The 17,820-nt window shown below is 44.6% G+C and overlaps 1 long non-coding RNA gene across 1 annotated transcript; it reads right to left on the reverse strand.

Annotated features, from left to right (window-relative positions):
- Positions 1 to 11,595: 11,595 nt before the first annotated feature.
- Positions 11,596 to 17,543, reverse strand: LOC147651187 (uncharacterized). Its single transcript, XR_015274426.1, has 2 exons — positions 17,042 to 17,543; positions 11,596 to 15,563 (listed from the first exon to the last, which is right to left on the reverse strand). It is a non-coding gene; the product is annotated as an uncharacterized LOC147651187 (long non-coding RNA).
- Positions 17,544 to 17,820: the final 277 nt, after the last annotated feature.

Genomic DNA, 17,820 nt, shown 5'->3' on the forward strand with positions numbered 1-17,820 from the left:
GAAAGAAAGTGTCATCTCTTGCCAGCAGTTTGAGTGTTGAAGAAGTGCTTTGAAAGCTCAGATATAATAGCTGGTGTTCCATGACAGCCACATTCTCTGAGCGAGTCTGCCGTCCCTTTTAATTAGCACACCTCCGTGAACACGTCAGGATTTAATGTTACACTCCTAGAGAACTATCATTACCTTGAACCCAAGAGGGATGAAGTATCACAGGACAGTGTAACAATACTAATAATCCCTAGGAGATGGAGACCTACATGTTAACCAGGTGCAGGACTGTGACAGGAAAAGCCTGAACCTCCTCTGCCCTCTTTTGCTTCTTCTATCTCTGTTGAAATGTCTGTGTGATGCTCCATCATTGCCCAAAATATTTGCACAGCAGGCACCCTCCTGCTTGCCCTGGCACTTTTGATTTGGTACTTCAGTGCTTTGCCCAAATGCACCCCTGAAAATACACACCAGGAAGATGAGAAAAATCAAGAACAACAAACCCACAGCCAGCATGTTAAACAGAGGGGCAGACTGCAAACTCCTGCTTGCACATCCTCAGTTTTGGCTTCTTCTTTGGGAGGGGGACTTGGTGAACAAGCCTTTTGTTCAGACACCTGGTTTGTCACACCCAAAACTGCTGCAATCAGGTCACATGGAAGGAACCTGCCACCCCCCAGTAATGTGTGACATCCTATCATGCTCATAACTCAGCTAATACCAAACAAAATCTCAGTATTGCACGGCTGACAAAGAGTTTGCAGTGAGAGACAGAACCACTTTTGTTTGCAGCATCAGCACATCATAAACAAATTCAAGCAAGCTTGGAGTCAGCAGCTGGCAGAATTGATCTAACCTTGCTGTGTAAGAATCCTCTGCTTCACAGTCCAAATGAAATAAAAGCCAAAGCAAGCAAATTAAACTACATCCAGTAATTGCCATGCTCCTGTTCAGAAGGTCCCAGGGACAAGGGAATGGAGATGACATCTGTGATGATGTTCAGTGATGTGGCTTGTGACATGGAGGAGAGCTGCCCATTAGAAGAGGCTCGTGGAGTCAGCTGGACTCCAGCACATTTAGAAGTCAATAGTGCCAATGGACAAGCAATGAAAAATATACTTGGATTAGTTCTACTGCATGGGCCCAATATTCACACAGCTGAAACAAGCTCCCTACACTCTCTTCTTGTCCCCTACACTGCTTGACACCTTTCTGCCCAGGAATGAGGGCAATCCAAATCAGAAGTAGATGCCCCAGTTCACCAGTAAATGCCCAAACTACAGCACAATCTTTCTCTAGCCACCCTCTCTTTGGAGCGTAGGCATAGTAAATCCAGATGACTTCATGCACAGAGCATCCTTTACTTGCAGCTTCCATTCCCCTGTTTTATTATCTTCAAGTCCTACCAAACTGTATCCCTGCCCACCAACCACCCCTGTTCCTGGGAATGTGTATTCTACTCCCATCCCACACATGAGAAACCATTAGCTGGCAGATCATGTGGACACAGCTTGTGCCTGTTCTGCCAGCAAAGGTGCTGGTCTGTAGAGCAGCTGAAGTCCTATCATTGCCCAGAGGCAATATTTTCAGGTTGATATTACAGATATTACAGCTGGAGTGCCGTGAACATAAACTCCTCTGGTGCTTTTTCAAAACACCCAGCACAGCTGCATCAACAGCTGCACAGCTGGTTGTGCCAAGGGCAGGCAAAGCAGTTTCAGTAGCATAGGGTGGGACACCAGAACACTCTCCTGAATGTTTCAAGTGTGACTGGGGTTACTCTTTGGGGTATTGCCACAAATTTGCTTCTAAGAAATGGGCTGCTGTGTGTTGTGGTTCCAATTTATATTGAGATTTGTCTTGGTGCAGTGCTGGGGGGGACATCTTGGCCCTGCTCTGCCTTCATGGTAAACCTGCAGTGCCCTGTGTGAGACAGAAAGCTGGCAGCCTCATTTTTAATCACTTGTGGGCTTGAGTTCATCAGTGTTTTCCCAGATTTTTATTTATGCCTTGTAAAATTTTCCAGAAAGCAGAAAATCTGTTCAGTCAGGTCACATTGTGAAGGATACCAGTTTGTCCCTCCACAAGTCATCATGACATACTCCCCCTTGTCCCATCCTCCTCTGCCAAGAGGAACTGAAAAATCTCTTGATTTAAGGAATTAAAAATATATACAAATTAAATATATATATAATAAATATATATATATATTTAATTCCTACATATAAAATATATAGGCATTAAAAACTCTCCTACTACCAATGTTGTCCAAGTGGAAAAGAAAACACACTGTTGGACTCCTGAAAACACACAGCCAACTCTTTTACAGTGACCAAAAAGAAAAATCCCTACTCTTAGGAGCTGCTCTCCCACTCTGTGCCCTCCTGACTGTGACCCACAGCCCACAATGTGTATGAACCCACGAAAATCTCCCACCCAGCAGCACACCAGGTGGATCCCTGGATGAACATACTGCACTATTCATGAGCTGAAAGCACTGTATGGATTAAAATTCCTTCTTTTCTGGGTCAAGAGAGACGTTGCAGTGCCCCACAAAGCACCACAAGCCATACACAGAATATCCAGGTTCCAGACATGACCCTGGCACTGCACATGGCTCCAAGCTTGCATGATGGCACAAGAATGTGAGAAGCCCACGTGGATGCCCAGGCCATATATATTGAATTAACTAACTCCTCTAAAACATTATCTTCCATGGTGAAGATGGGCCTCAGAGGCAAAACTTCTGAAGGTGAAGAGCAACAGCATGGTTGCTTTGTTTTTTTTCAAACATCTCTATCCTAAGTTCAAGGCAGCATTATTATTCTTATTCTTATTCTTATTCTTATTCTTATTCTTATTCTTATTCTTATTCTTATTCTTATTCTTATTCTTATTCTTATTCTTATTCTTATTCTTATTCTTATTCTTATTCTTTCTTATTCTTATTCTCATTCTCATTCTTCTAAGTTCGGGCATTAGCATGATGTATTTTTCAGGACACAATTTCAAGGAAAAAACAGAGAATAAAACCTGTACTCCAAAGTCTCATCTTACAACTCACATCAAATTTTTACAAGGGCAACAGACAGGGCAACAGCACCTTAAAACAATTCTATTTGTAAAAATTTGTATTTGATGAGCAATGCAGCCTGCAGGTTACTATAGCAGCCAGATCCATCACCTAGGTGACCAAGCACCAGTGATATCAACATTAACCTATCCCTCCACACAACCTCACACTGTGCACATTATCAGCCTTCCATTTCTTGGAAGTTTCTCTTCATACCAGCAGATGGACAGGAACAGAGCATGTGGGCAGTCTCCAGGAGGGCTGAGCTCTCCTCACAGCACCAAGCTGGATTATTTCCGACAGCACCACCTGTGGAAGTGCTGGGCACTTGAGGCAACCAACACATATAACCTGATTTACTACCAGAATAGTAAGCAGCAACTTGCCTGAAAGCTCTTTGGAAAAGCTTCTGATGGCCAAAGAATCCATTTAACATAGCAGAGGGTCTGAAGCATTAATCCACACAAAGCAGAGAGAATGTCATGAGGCATTGGCAAGATCTCCCCCTAATGAACCATTATTTTTGGGAAGCCAAACTTCCAACAAGGAACACCAAATCCAGTAAATTCCCAAATCATTACCTTACCTATTCCATGGCAATGACGTGTTCCAAATAAGGCCAAATAAGATGCTTCTCTAATGTTTCACTGATGCTGTTTAACTCTGGGTGTCTGAGGGACACTCCTGAGTACACATGTGTTTGTTTACAACCAAGCAACACATCACTCTGATTACAGGGACAGATCCAACTCCAGACTCCTGGAAAATACTTTTTTTGTAATATTACATAATTGGTAGCTTTTGTAGTCTAAAGGGATTTTGGTTGCTTGGGCTAAAGGAAATTAAATGGAATTTAGATTTGATTTTTTTCCCCCTTTTGTTAAAGGCTGCCTTTATATCCCATGGAGAAATTAACTGAGAAATCTCTTTTCCTGCACTTTGATAAATGGGGATGACTCATTATTTCCTCATTTTGCTTTAAATATCCTGTCATCCTTGTGGTTTGCTTTGTTCAGCTATTCTCTCAGCTTCACACAGCACCTGCTGTAATGACACAGGAAGTCCTCTGTGGTTCTTCTGCCCTTTCAGTGCATCCCCTTATCAACAGAGCGCTCTGACCTTCACACATCCCTCACTTCACTCACCCAGCAGACACCTGCACCCCCTGGGACAGCCTTTCTTTCATCACCACTTCCTAGGCAGCAGGAGATTATCTTGGCAGTGCTAAAAATCATGTCATACCTTTCCAAGCTTTTACCCTCATTGAAGCACACTCAGATTTGGGGCTACAGTTTAAATTTTTGACGTAGACTGAGCTGTTACAGCTTCTTTGACACTTCAGGAGGTGGAGAAACTTCTTCAAGCAAATATATTTGTTTGAAAACTAATTGTTTGCTTCCTTGTCTTCCCACCATCTTTCACTGCCCTATTGCCCCCTGTTCCTTGTGCTCAGTAAAAACAGAGGAGTCTTTGCCCTGCTTATCCATGCACAGGTTGAGTAAAGACCATTAGAAGCCAAGCCCTTTGTAATCCTGGAGAACAAAAGAATAACTGTCTTCCTGATAAAGCCAGTTTTCTTGTCTGTCTCTGGCTGGCTGATGATGGGATAACACCAGCAGAAGAAAACAAGATCAAAGTCATAGTGCTGGATCTGAGAAGATAAAAGAAAAATATTCAGAAAGGAACCTCGGGCAGATGAGAGAAATAAGAAACACATTTCTGCAGCAAAGGATATTTTACAATGAGGCTAGACAAGGGCAGAAGATTTTAGGAAAAAACAGGGCCTCTCTTCCAGGGAAGGCATCTGTTGGGGCCTGAAAGATTCAACCTCCACACAGAGAACACTTGAGCAGTGGAAAACAAAAAAATAGGAGCATGGAAACAAATAAATGTTTTATTGTTAGATGAGAACTGTACATTCTTTGTTGTTGACAAATGCAGCTTGAATTTTGCAGAGCTTTTGTATCTGCTTGTTTCCATCATGGAGATGCCCTTCAGAGGTGATCTCCAGGAGTGCCCAAGGGCTCCCAACCTGTCCCTGGTGAGGCTGGAGCTGCCTGGGGAGCTGAGGTTGAGCCCTGGAGCTGAGGTTCAGCCCTGGTGCAAGAGCCAAAGTCAGGATTCTGTGAGAGAAGGACATACCTGCCTTGACTGGAAACTTTCAGAGGGACCAGCAAGGTGAACACATGGATGTAGACAACTGCTGAAGAAACTCTCCATGTTTTTTTGTCTGTGAATTATATGAAATAATGTTTAATTAGTTCATATCCCTAACAGTCCTCTTCAGAGCACTGGATATCCAAGGTCAGCGTGTCTTTCAGGACAACTCGGTATCTTCAATGAATAACTGCACTTTAAGCAGTGAATTTAATTAAAATGCATCACTACACTGGAGAAAATGTCCAGCCCTTGTGACATTATGCAATAGTGAACTCAGTGTAGAGATACAAGATAAACAAGGAACACTCTGAGCTTGTGTATCATCCTGCATGACTTAACTTCCTATTACTTTTTACCTTTTCTCTTTCTCAATTCCTATTTATATTTATATATTTAGAAAAGATAACAGGCTAAGTGAACACTGCAGAACTGCCAGCAGCTGGTCAGGTGGAAATCTTTGCCATTATGAGGTTGCAACCGTGCTCAACTGTGCAGAAACAAAAATTCCTCCACAGAACATCTTGCTGGTCTTTCCTGCAGGAGCAAGGAAGTGCTCAGTGTTTCCAACTCCATGCCTCTGAGAAATGAAATGGGTCCTAAATGCTGTAATCCCATTCTGACTTCCATTTTTATCACTCTAAAAACCAAGATCACAACAGGAGAAGGCGGTAGGATTTTGTCTGTTGTTGCAAAGTGCAAAGAGCAGCTCAAGATGGCACCTGAGAGCCAGGAAGGCAGAGATTTGTATTTTATATAATGACAAGAGAAATTTTATTCATCTGTTTCTTTGGGGGGAAGGCTCACAGTAGACAAAACCCAAAAAAAAAAACAGGAGAGAACTGCTTGAAGATACCATGAAAGGAGACCTTCAAAGGCATGGGGCAAAGAACCTTTGGATTACTCTTTTTATAATGCATAAAGGATATGAAAGAGGTTTTTCAGTAGTTCTTTCTTATTCTAAAAGGATTTTTTTTTTTTTTTGGTTCTTGCTTCTCTTTTACATTAAAAATTCAAGTCTTGCCTTGAATAGAAGGCTCTGAGGCAAACAGCATCAAAGACATGCACAAGTCAGGATCAAGTACATTGGTAAGGACATTTGGTTAGTGCCTGTCTGACACTGGATTCTTAGGGATGCAGATAAAAGTCAATAAAATTTGCAGATTCAAAAACCAAACCAAATTTATTTCAGCTGCAACAAATCCTTTTAGAATAGTAAAAAAATTAACATCTTTAAATTGCTAATGGTTTAACTTTACAAAAACAAAATCAAATTATGTGCCTCCAAAAATTCACAGTTGTGTTTGGGCAGGAGAAACCTTTCCTTCATACTCCAAGTGAAATTACTGATAAATAAAATGCCTTTTCATTGCCTCTGTGTGGTGGTGAATAGGCTCTAAGTTACCTTTTGAAACAGACTTGTATCCCACACCCTTTTTCTGCTGAAGGGAAAAATACTTTCTCAGCCAGCTGGTCTCTTTTCTGAGTAGGAAAGCAGCAGCAGAGCTGTTGGAGAAGGACTGGATATTATTTCTTGTGCAAGAGAACAAACTTCAAGTCTGTTGTACCTACAAAATGCCAGATGATTTTCTCCACTGCTTGTAAGAGCAGGAAACCTCTCAGACCGTTGGGTGGTGAAAGTATCTGCTAAAAACCATAAAAATACAAAATAAAAGCAACTCCTTGGAACACAAACATGATGGGTTTTGAAGTCAGCAAGAGGAAGCAGAGATGGTGCATCTGATGACATTTTCCCAGTTTCTTTCTCAGGGCAGATCTGAGCTTTCAAAACTGAGGTGTTATTGTAACACTTTTGCCCTGTTCTGCATGTGGGTTTTGGTGGATTGCCTACTGAATATTGAGTTAGGGATGCTCGTGTTCTCAAATTCCTGTGGCTATGTTGCCCTAGTCAGAATTAAATGATACATTACACCCTGAGTCACCCTCTGCTAATGCCTCCTAGATGTTTCCTGGCACCAAGATTTAGAATTGGAGCTCACTGGAAATTTTCCATAGGGGAGATTTTCTGTTTCTGAGAAAATGGGAATTTTCCATGAGGGGAAAAAAAAAAATAAAAGGTTGTTTCTGCCAAAAAAAAATTTGAAAGGTTTGTTTGTAAAGAGGATGAAAAAAATAGTATTTCATTTTGAATTGGACACACCAAACTGCACAAGGGCCCAGATGATCCGTGTGAATTTTGGATACTTTCTGATGCAGGCAGCCCAGCCTCAGACAAAGCAGGGGCTGTGACTACAATTTTCAGATGGGCCAGTGTGAGTGCTCATTTCTCACAGCCACGAGTGTCAGAGGAGCCTGCTGGGCAGGGCTGGGGGTCAACAACCCCAGTTATACTGCAGGGTTACAGCAGCCCCACACAGGCATCTCCTGCAGCGAGACACAGACAGGCTTTCCAGTAATCCCAGTAATCCCCAGATGTCTCCTGAGCTACCATTGCCATCTCCACATCCTTTCCTCTCTGCTGGAACCACTTCTCTCCACTCTTCCATCCCTATTCTCTATCAGCTCCCATTCTCACTTCCTCACCCCTCAAATCCCAAGTGCCACTCCACAGTATCACCCCTGCTGTCCCTCAGCAGCTCCATCCACACTGGGAACCCCTGGAGCTGTCTCCTCCTTCCCACCCCAGCCCACCTCCTTGGCTGGGGCACAAACTCTGCCAGTCACTCTCTACAGCTCCAGGGGCCACCTCCCTGCTGCTTCCCACCAGGAACATGAATGGGAGACAAATCCACTGATGCTCTCCAGTCCTTTGTCCCTTCAGCAGAAGTTTCTCCTGCAGCTGAAAATGCTCCCAAAGCCTGGTTTTCATTTGTGTTTCTTTTTGTTCTAAAAACAAAAGCACACAACCTCTGGTACTTGTCTACAAGGAGGCTTCTCCTCTGCCCTCAGTACTCATTGGGAATGTCCTGAGGTCTGGAGTGGCTGGACTGCCAAGCCAGCAATCATCTTTCTTTCCTTTTTCAATGGGCTCTGGGTCAGGCCAAATATGCAGATAAACACCAAGGAAACCAGATCCCAAAACTGATGTCACCATCAACAACCAGTGTGTGGCCCAGATCTGGTTCTGTGACTTTGCTGCTGGAAGGGCAGCAAGGAATGGAAAACTGCCCACTTTGGAACCTTCTCTGAAGTGTGGAGAGTCTCAGATCAGAGCTACCAGTGCTCTGTTTGGGTAGAGACCTTCTCACTTACCTTCTGTCTCCAGAAATTAAAGGCCACACAGTAAGACAAGGACATTCAAATTAATATCTTCTGGCTGTCACAGACTTTTGTCCTTTGATCTTTGAACTTTCTTCACTCCCCTCCAAATAAAGCAAAACCTCCCTGTACCATGGATGTAACCCTGCAGACCTGTCAGAAGAACACCACACATGTCCAGAAGTCCAGCACCTACAGGAAGGACCTGAAGGAAGAGTTTTCCGGGCAGTATTTATTTCCAGCAGCCTTCAGGCAGCTCTGAACTGTGCCAGGGGGTCAGGCTGGAGAGGTGTGGACATGTTGGCACAAAACCAGTTTGTATCAAGCAGCAGATAACAGTGACACAGCTATCATCCCCAAATGCTCTCCAGGAGAGGCTGCAGGCCAGTCCTGGAAACAGCCTTTGTGGCAGGCCATGAAGTCACTGTTTGGGTAACTTTTGGAGCTCATTTGTCCTTGTGCTGGACCAGCTCAAACACTCTTGGATTTGCAGCTGCCTTTTCTCTCTTTGGGAGCGCTGGTCAGTCAGGCACACAGCACTGCAGGGATGCAGGGTCTGGCTGACACTGGTGCTGCATGGAGATTGCAGGAGTCAGTCTGAACAGGGACACGGGGGACAGAGGTCACCGACACTCCTGGTGGCAGCACGGTGCATCAAACAGCTGCAGCAGGAAGGCTTTTAGAACAAATGGACTGAGAGAACAGAAGCAAAGCTCTGATCTGCGCTGCACATCGTGTCACAGGGTGACCCTGGCAGTGTCTGACCCTGCCTGAGATCAGGGGAGTGTCCCAGGCACCACCTACAGCCCAGGAGGGACAGGACAGACTGAGATCTCACTGACAGAGCCCATCCCTGCCAGCAGAAACCCAAAGCTGAGTGTTCGTGCAAACAGGGCAGGTTTTGAAAGCAGAGGTTTCTGAAGCACCGGCTGCTTTATAAATCTGTTCTCAGCTGCAGGTACTGCGAGCCCACACAGCTGTGTGTGGGTGTTGGGAACACCTGGCTCCCCAACACTGGCCACCAAGCACACACCCAACCTGTGGCCTCTCAAAGTCACTCTGGTCACACTGTGCTACTGCTGCTCCCATCCCTTCCACATCCCCAGCAACATCCTCCTGTGCCAGACAGTGCTGAGCCCCCTGTGTGCAGCACCTGTGATGACTCTCACTCCATTCTCCATTTTCTGATCATACACAAGCACTATTTCCCACAGGAAATCATGTTACTTGCAGCAATGATACTGGATGATAAACTCTTTACACCCAGAATAAAAATGTTCAGACAAATGACTGCACTTCTGGCATCCAATTACAAAATAGTTCCCCCAAAATACAAAGAGCCCCTTGAAAAATGAGCTGAAAAGGCAACTGGCAGAAATCAGGGAAAGGCAAGAGTGAAAGATGTTGATTTGCCAAGAGGATTGTGTTTTTTATGTGTAGAATCAGACTTAGTCAGAGAGAAATTAACTAATACAAAACAGAAGTGCAGAAAATATCCTTTATGAACTTGGAATTGCAGAAGCAAGGAGTGGGAGCACCAAAAGAGATAAAGATTTAAATCATCTTACAGATGCAGAAACAGCTCATGAGGCTGAGCAGACACCTGAGTAAGGACAGGTAACACAAAGCTGCTGGGTCACCAACAGCTCAGCATCTTTTCTGAACCTTCACTGCCTATCCTGCTCCAGGCTCTTTTTCCTGGAGGTTTTCAGCTGATCTGTGGGGTGAGGCAAGAGCCATCAGGTCAGCCAGGAGCCTGCAGAGAGCTGCCTCCACAGCAAGGCAGCAGCAGAGCCAGCATTCTCCTCCTGGGAGCTGGCAGAGCCTCCCCAGCCGGTGGGAATGAGGCAGAAGCACAGGGCACACAGCAGTGGGGCTGGTACCTGCCTGACAGCAGTTCTTCACTAGACTCCAGTTTACTGCTCGTTGTGACAATCATCAATGCAATCATAATCAATTCCCAGCTTCTGCACGCCTTTATTAGTAAAGTTAAGACTTCCTTTTTGAAACTGGGATGTTTAAAATTGACAATAACTCGCTGTAGGAATGAATTTAATCTACTTGAATTTTTCCCATATGAACTTTACACCAGAGTACCCCACAAATGTGACACCAACTGTGCACTGCAGTCATGTGTTACTAATTACCAACCTGACATGTACATCAAGGGAAATTTAATTTACACCAGTCAAGGCTGAAAGAAAAAACATTGCTCAGAAGAAACATTCAACTAAAAGAAATAAATCATAACTTAATACTTTTCTAGAAGTTTCTGCAAAAAAATTTAAATTATCCCAATCTTAGCTTTCAGGTTACTCTTGTATCAAAAACATAATGGGAAAATCTTTCAAAATTGCAAAGCAGCAGTAGGGAATGACTTGTAGTATTTTAATATGTTCATTTTTGTCACCATGGCTCTCCCCTTCCACCTGCAGGTTTCACCCAAACTTGGTGAACACACAAGAGACAGACTGGCATTAGAAATGTGAGAGCTGGGTTCCTGCTTCCCAAATGACCCCAAGAAGCAAGAACACTTTCAGCATCTGCCCATCATAGCTTTTTCATACTTTGGTCCTTGTCAAGTACCTGGTTTTTCATATTAGATAAACTGAAGCTAAAATTCCAAGTCTGCCTGTATAGTGTGTAGCATATTACATTTATTACATTCTGATGGCCTAAAACCTAGCATGGCAAGAAAAAAAAATCACCTTTTAAATTACATAATAGATATTTTCTATTCACAAGCTTCAGTGAACTGATCTTACACTTTTCCATAGGTCTGTACCTACTCCTGCTGTGTTTGCTGCTTTTTTTGTGTTTTTTTCCTTCTAGAACACCCCTCTGACACAACTTACAGCCAAGACTCAGCCCCAACCTGCAAGTCTGTGTGTTCTAAGGGCTCCTCAAACCTGCAGCACGTGCAGCATCACCAACCTCAGCCCAAAGGATTTCCCTGCTGCTCCAACAGCCTGAAGAAACATAAAAAACCTGCTTTGCCCATACACTGGGTTTGTGAGGTTGTTCTCCTACTTCAAAACACGATGTCCTGGTTTAGGGCAAATTTGGGAGAGAACCTCCGACAGGGGATCCCTCCAGAACGCAAATGTAAGCGGCCCCTCCCCCAGCCAGTCTGGGAAAAAGATTTCCTTGCAGAAAAGTGGGAAAAAACCTGTTTATTTAACAGAAATTGAATAATATTAAACAATAAGACCTCTCGCTGTTCAGTGAGATGGCAAATGCAGAAAAGTCCTTTTCATGTGGTGCAGCTTGGCTCACTCAGGTTCTTATCAGTCCCTCTGGTGCTGGAAGGTGCCGAGGCCCAGGCCCCGGTGGGCCACAGGTGTGAGCTCCTGGGGTTTGGGTTTGCAGTCCAGAGCAGGTTTGAACAGATTCAAGGAAAAAGGAAAAAAAGTCCAGGGAACTCCTCTGCCTCAGCTGGCTAAAAACTAATTGAAAGCAAAGGAGAGCTCTGTCCCTCTGTCTGTCCATGGTGCAGACACCACAGTCCAGGAGCAGGATGTGGGGCAGTGAGTGCAGTTTCTGAACACAAACTGCAGCTTCTTCTTCCCCCCTTCGCTCTCAGAGCCAGTCTTCAAGGTGCAGAACTTAATATGGAACATAAACAAGGCAACTGGGGATACAAACATCATAAAGTCACCCCAGGACATTCCACCCCTTATCCCCATATTGTCAACTTATTACCAAAACTAATATATATTCTAAATCTACAACACATACATTATATACATACACATATATATCCAGATATACAGACAAGGGCAGTGACATTCAGCAAACAGTGATATTTACTCATGGTTCTCACCCAACAATCAGATCTCCCTGAGGTACACATTGTGTAGTTCCATCTTTCTGCATTATCCACCATGTGCAACCTGGTTCCTGAGCACAGACAACCCCACAAATGGGTTTGTCTGTACTCGAAGTAGAATTGATCCAAACTGTCTTTCCTAACAAGCCTCTGACATGTACTGCTAGGACTTTGTCTCTGTTTACTGATGCTGGGGCTCGGATTGGGCTGGGCCTGCTCGATTGGTGGAACCTCGGGTGTTAACTATCCAGGTGGCCTTTGCTAGATGCTGCTCCCAATTTTTGGAAGATCCCCCCCCCAATGCTTTCAGTGTGGTTTTTAACAGTCCATTGTACCTCTCCACTTTTCCAGCAGCAGGTGCATGGTAGGGGATATGGTACACTCACTCAATGCCATGCTTCCTAGTCCAGCTGTTTATAAGGCTGTTCTTCAAATGAGTGCCATTGTGTGACTCAATCCTCTCAGGGGTACCATGCCTCCAAAGGACCTGCTTTTCAAGGCCCAGGATGGTGTTACAGGCTGTAGCATGAGGCACAGGGTTGGTTTCCAACCATCCAGTGGTGGCTTCTACCATTGTGAGCACGTAGCAGGTTTGGGGCAGTGTGATGCAGTCAATCTGCCAGGCCTCCCCAAATTTCTATTTATAGGTATATCCCCACCATACTTCATACTTCAACCACTTGGCCTGTTTGATTGCAGCACACGTCTCACAGTCATGGATAACCTGGGAAATGCTGTCCATGGTTAGATCCACCCCTCGGTCTTGTGCCCACTTATAGGTGGCATCTCTACCCTGATGGCCTGAGCCATCATGGGCCCATCGTGCTAGGAACAACTCTCCCTTGTGTTGCCAATCTTCACATCTGGTCCTGTCCTGACTGGGCCAAGGGCTACTGCATGAGTGATCTCCTGTTTGATCTGAGCAAAAGCTTGTTGTTGTTCAGGGCCTCACTGGAAATCATTCTTTTTTCGGGTAACCAGGTAGAGAGGGCTCACGATCTGGCTGTACTCAGGAATGTGCATCCTCCAAAAACCTATGGCACCTAGGAAAGCTTGCGTTTCCTTCTTGCTGTTGGGTGGAGACATTGCAGTGATCTTATTGACGACCTCAGTGGGAATCTGACGCCGTCCATCTTGCCACTTTACTCCCAGGAACTGGATGTCTCGAGCAGGTCTTTTGACTTTGTTCTTCTTGATGGCAAAGCCGGCTTCTAGCAGAATCTGGATGATCTTTTCTCCTTTCTCAAATACTTCCACTGCTGTGTTCCCCCACACAATGATGTCATCAATGTACTGTAGATGTTCTGGAGCCTCACCCTTTTCCAGAGCAGCCTGGATCAGTCCATGTCAGATGGTGGGGCTGTGCTTCCACCCCTGGGGCAGTCGGTTCCAGGTGTACTGCACTCCCCTCCACGTGAAGGCAAACTGAGGCCTGCATTCTGCTGCCAGGGGAATGGAGAAAAATGCATTGGCAATGTCAATTGTGGCACCACTTCGCTGCCTTGGACTCCAGCTCGTACTGGAGCTCCAGCGTGTCCGGCACAGCAGTGTTCAGAGGTGGAGTCACTTCATTCAATGCACGATAGTCCACAGTCAATCTCCATTCTCTGTCAGACTTGTGCACAGGCCAGATGGGGCTGTTGAAGGGTGAGTGGATTTTGCTGACCACCCCTTGGCTCTCCAGCTCTCTGATCATCTTGTGGATGGGGATCACAGCATCTCGATTTGTCCTATACTGCTGGCGGTGCACGGTCGAGGTGGCAATTGGTACTTGCTGTTCTTTCCCCTTCAGCAGTCCTACTGCAGATGGGTTCTCTGATAGTCCAGGCAAGGTGTTCAATTGCTTGATGTCCTCTGCCTCCACAGCGGCTATTCCAAAAGCCCACCTGAGTCCCTTTGGGTCTTTGTAATACCCACTTCAGAGGTAGTCTATGCCTAAAATGCATGGGGCCTCAAGGCCTGTCACAATGGGGTGTTTCTTCCACTCATTTCCAGTCAGGCTCACATCAGCTTCCACTAAAGTAAAGTCCTGTGATCCCCCTGTCACACCAGCAATAGAAACAGATTCTGCCCCTACATGTCTTGATGGGATTAGGGTACACTGTGCACCAGTGTCAACCAAGGCCTCATATTTTCATGGTTCTGATGTGCCAGAACAACAAATCCAACGAATCCACACAGTCCAAAAGACACGATTTTCCCAGCCTCTACCTGGCTAGAGGCAGGGCCCCTCTAAGCCTGGTTATCCTTCTTTCCCTGTGCAATCTGCCTTGGAGGTTTCTTCAAGGGGATCAGACGTGGTGTCATCATCATCATACCTGGCAGTTTGGCTACTGGAGCCGCTTTCTTTCTGGTGTAACTTCCCCTCTGAGTCTTGCTGGCTTCCAATTCACACACCCGCTGTGCCAGAGCCACAGTAGATTTCCCATCCATCTCCTCATGTCTTCTCCACAGTCATGCAGGAGGAACCACAGCTCAGCCTGTGGGGTGTACTTTCCCTCCCTATCTGAGGAACTTCTGCACTTGGTCCAGAGCTTCTGATCTGTACTGCCAAGATTTGGAGGAGGTCCTCTTTAATCCCCTACATCATAAAGTCACCCCAGGACACACAATTTCTAGGGAAAAGTATGTTTTACAAAAGGATTGTTATTGTAAATCCTTAAATGTTGTTTTCATGTAATTTGGATATGAGCTGGCATGACCCTGTTAATTCCAGAGATGGAAGGTGAGGAAACTCAGCAGCTGCAATCTGAAGTTTCATAGCCAAGTGAACCTTTGCACCTTTTAGTCTCTCCAGACTGGATTTCTCAATCTGTCTAGATGCCCAGAAACCTAAATTACAATCTCATTTCTCAAACTGACACTTCTTTTAATTCCATACAATCTGCAGATGCTGTTAAAGACCTGAGGCCACAGGCTTGGCTGGCTCACACCTCAGTTGTTTTAACACTGTTCAACACTGCATGCCTTATTTAGATGCCCTAAATTATAGTTACAAAGGCTTATTTATTGTTACAATATAAAACATTCTTAAAACAGATCTAAGAAATCTATACAGCTTTTATTCTTGTTTTACGCTCAAATAAATGCAAATCTTTCCCTCAAGTCTCTGAATAACACTAAGCATATTAAATTCTGTTCATCTTTTAATTGTAGAACCTTGTTAAGCAACACTCACATTTTTATGACACTGAGTTTCTCCTTGGTGGGATGTGAGGCACAATCCCAAAGGCTTCCACAAGAGGAAGACACAAGTCTTAATGGGATCCTCCGTGACAGCTCAGCACAAGGAATTTGCTAGGGAAGAAATGGAAAACCACCTACTGATGATTTCATTTTAGGCAAGGAGAACAGACAACTGCAGTCATTTATCTTGTTTTTTCCAAACAGATCCACTCGCACTAAAACATTCCTAAATTGTATCTTTGTATTACTGCCACACTGTTTATGTTCCTTCATTCCAAGCATGCCCTCTTGATAAATTCTGCAGTGTTGCCAACATAAGGAACACCTAAGGCCAGTGTCACCCAGGTGGTGTCACCTCCAGCAGTGGGACACTCTCCCTTGGTGGACATAATCCTGCATACTGGAACTGCACAGCCCCACCACAACACAGCTGGAAAACTCTCCTGCAATGGAAAACCTTTCACCTTAAGGGTTCCTTTATGGAAAGTGAGAGCATCACTTCTGGCCAGGGCATTTCTGAGCAAGGAAACAAAATATCCTTACTTGTGCAAATCAGGATCTCTAGTAGGAGTCCCCTAAAATAGAGCTTGCCTTTATTCTGTTGTAGATACAATACACTCCCAAAAATCTAGTTGGCTGTATAACTTGGGGCTTTGTGGTGGCATTTTTTAAACAGAGGTGCATCAACAGGTATTTCAAAATAGGAAGCAGAACACAGGATCATAGAATGGTCTGAGTTGGAAGGGAATTTAAAGATCATCTCATTCCAGCCCCCCACATAGGCAGGGACACCTTCCATTAGTCCAGGTTGCTCAGGGCTCCATCCAGGGATGGGGAATCCACAACTTCTCTGGGCAACCTGTTCCACTGCCTCACCACCCCTACAATAAAAGATTTCTTCCTGCTATCTAACCCAAACCTGCTTTCTCTCAGTTTAAAGCTATTCCCCTTTGTCCTGTCACTCCATGCTCTTGCAAGTAGCCTCTTTCCATCATTCTTCTCTCATGAAATAATCAATTTCCTTCAAAGATTATTGATGCATACCACTGCTCCCTCCTTCCAGCTTTTTTCCAGGTTATGATTTTTTGGATGTTTTGACCTGCCTCTAATCACATGAGATTTAAACTGGATCTCCCCTGGTACACTTGTAAATATAGATGATATATTCCAGAAACAACAATTCTCAAGTTCAGTGTGCTCAGATTAAGCTGAACACTAATTTAAAGAGGCAACATGTAAAAGAACCAAGTAATGTTTTTCTCGTGATACTAACCCATCACCTTCAACTGCAATGTGCTGAAAAGCTAAAAGAAACAGCACTTAAAGACTGCATGACAAAGGCCAAAACCTTTGGAGAAAGGAATACAGATGTATCATGAGAAATAACCACAAAGGTGACAGAAAATAAAGGCATCCAGAGATGGCACCAGTGAAGAGCCATGGGAAGAAAAGCAGCAGAGACAAGGAAATAATTCAACACAGCAGCCAGCAAAAATCTAAAAGGAAGAGGGGAAAAAAGGGGAAGAAGCAAAAGGTTGAAGCTGGCTGCTGGGAATGACCTGGCAGGCCACAAACAGAGGGAGACTTACTGAAAGCAGTTCTGTCCACAAGCTGATCCCACGGCTCCAAGGACAGCTCCTGCAGGGGTTCCTGGAGGTGGCAGCTCTGAAGGCAGGTCCTGCTGATCAGCCCTGTGGGGAAAGCACATTCTAAGAAGTCAGGGCAACACCTCCTTGCATTTTGTGTGTTTCCTCCCACTGGACATGTTTCAAACACCTTGTCAAGTGCCCAACTTGTCCACTCAATTAAAATTTGCCATTTGTCTGACCACCAGTACAAATTACTCCTTTCCCCTGTAATCTGTGATCTTCCTGTCTGTGAGGAAAAGAAATGCCAACATTTTCTAGAGGCTCAGACAAGCGTGGTCTCTAGTGGGGGCTATCAAAGACCAAATATTTCTGTCTGCAAAATAATTATGCTCTTGAAGGGCAGCTTTTCGTTCAGCAATGTTGCTGAACAAAACAACCTGCAGAATCTGCATGAAAAGCTCCGTAATGCTGTTTAAAACATGATACTCTCCTGATGTTTGCCACACGGCATCAGCTGGGGGGTTACCTGTGACAGCAGCTTCAGAGGCAGCGAGGAGACCCTGGTGACCAATTACACACTCAGCTCCTGAAAATCAGAGAGAAGTGAAGGGCCAAAAATTTATCAACCAACCCTATCAGGTCCTGTCTCCAGCCACAGCATCGCCTCTTTGCCCTTGGTCATGCCAATAAAAATACAACGAGGCAAGGGAGACTACCAATAATTAATTAAAACTGACTGCATTTTTAATACAGCACTTTGTCTTAATTCTTTAAAAATG

Source organism: Cyanistes caeruleus, chromosome 10, assembly GCF_971803275.1.
Source record: "Cyanistes caeruleus chromosome 10, bCyaCae1.hap1.1, whole genome shotgun sequence".
Classification (NCBI taxonomy): Eukaryota; Metazoa; Chordata; class Aves; order Passeriformes; family Paridae; genus Cyanistes; species Cyanistes caeruleus.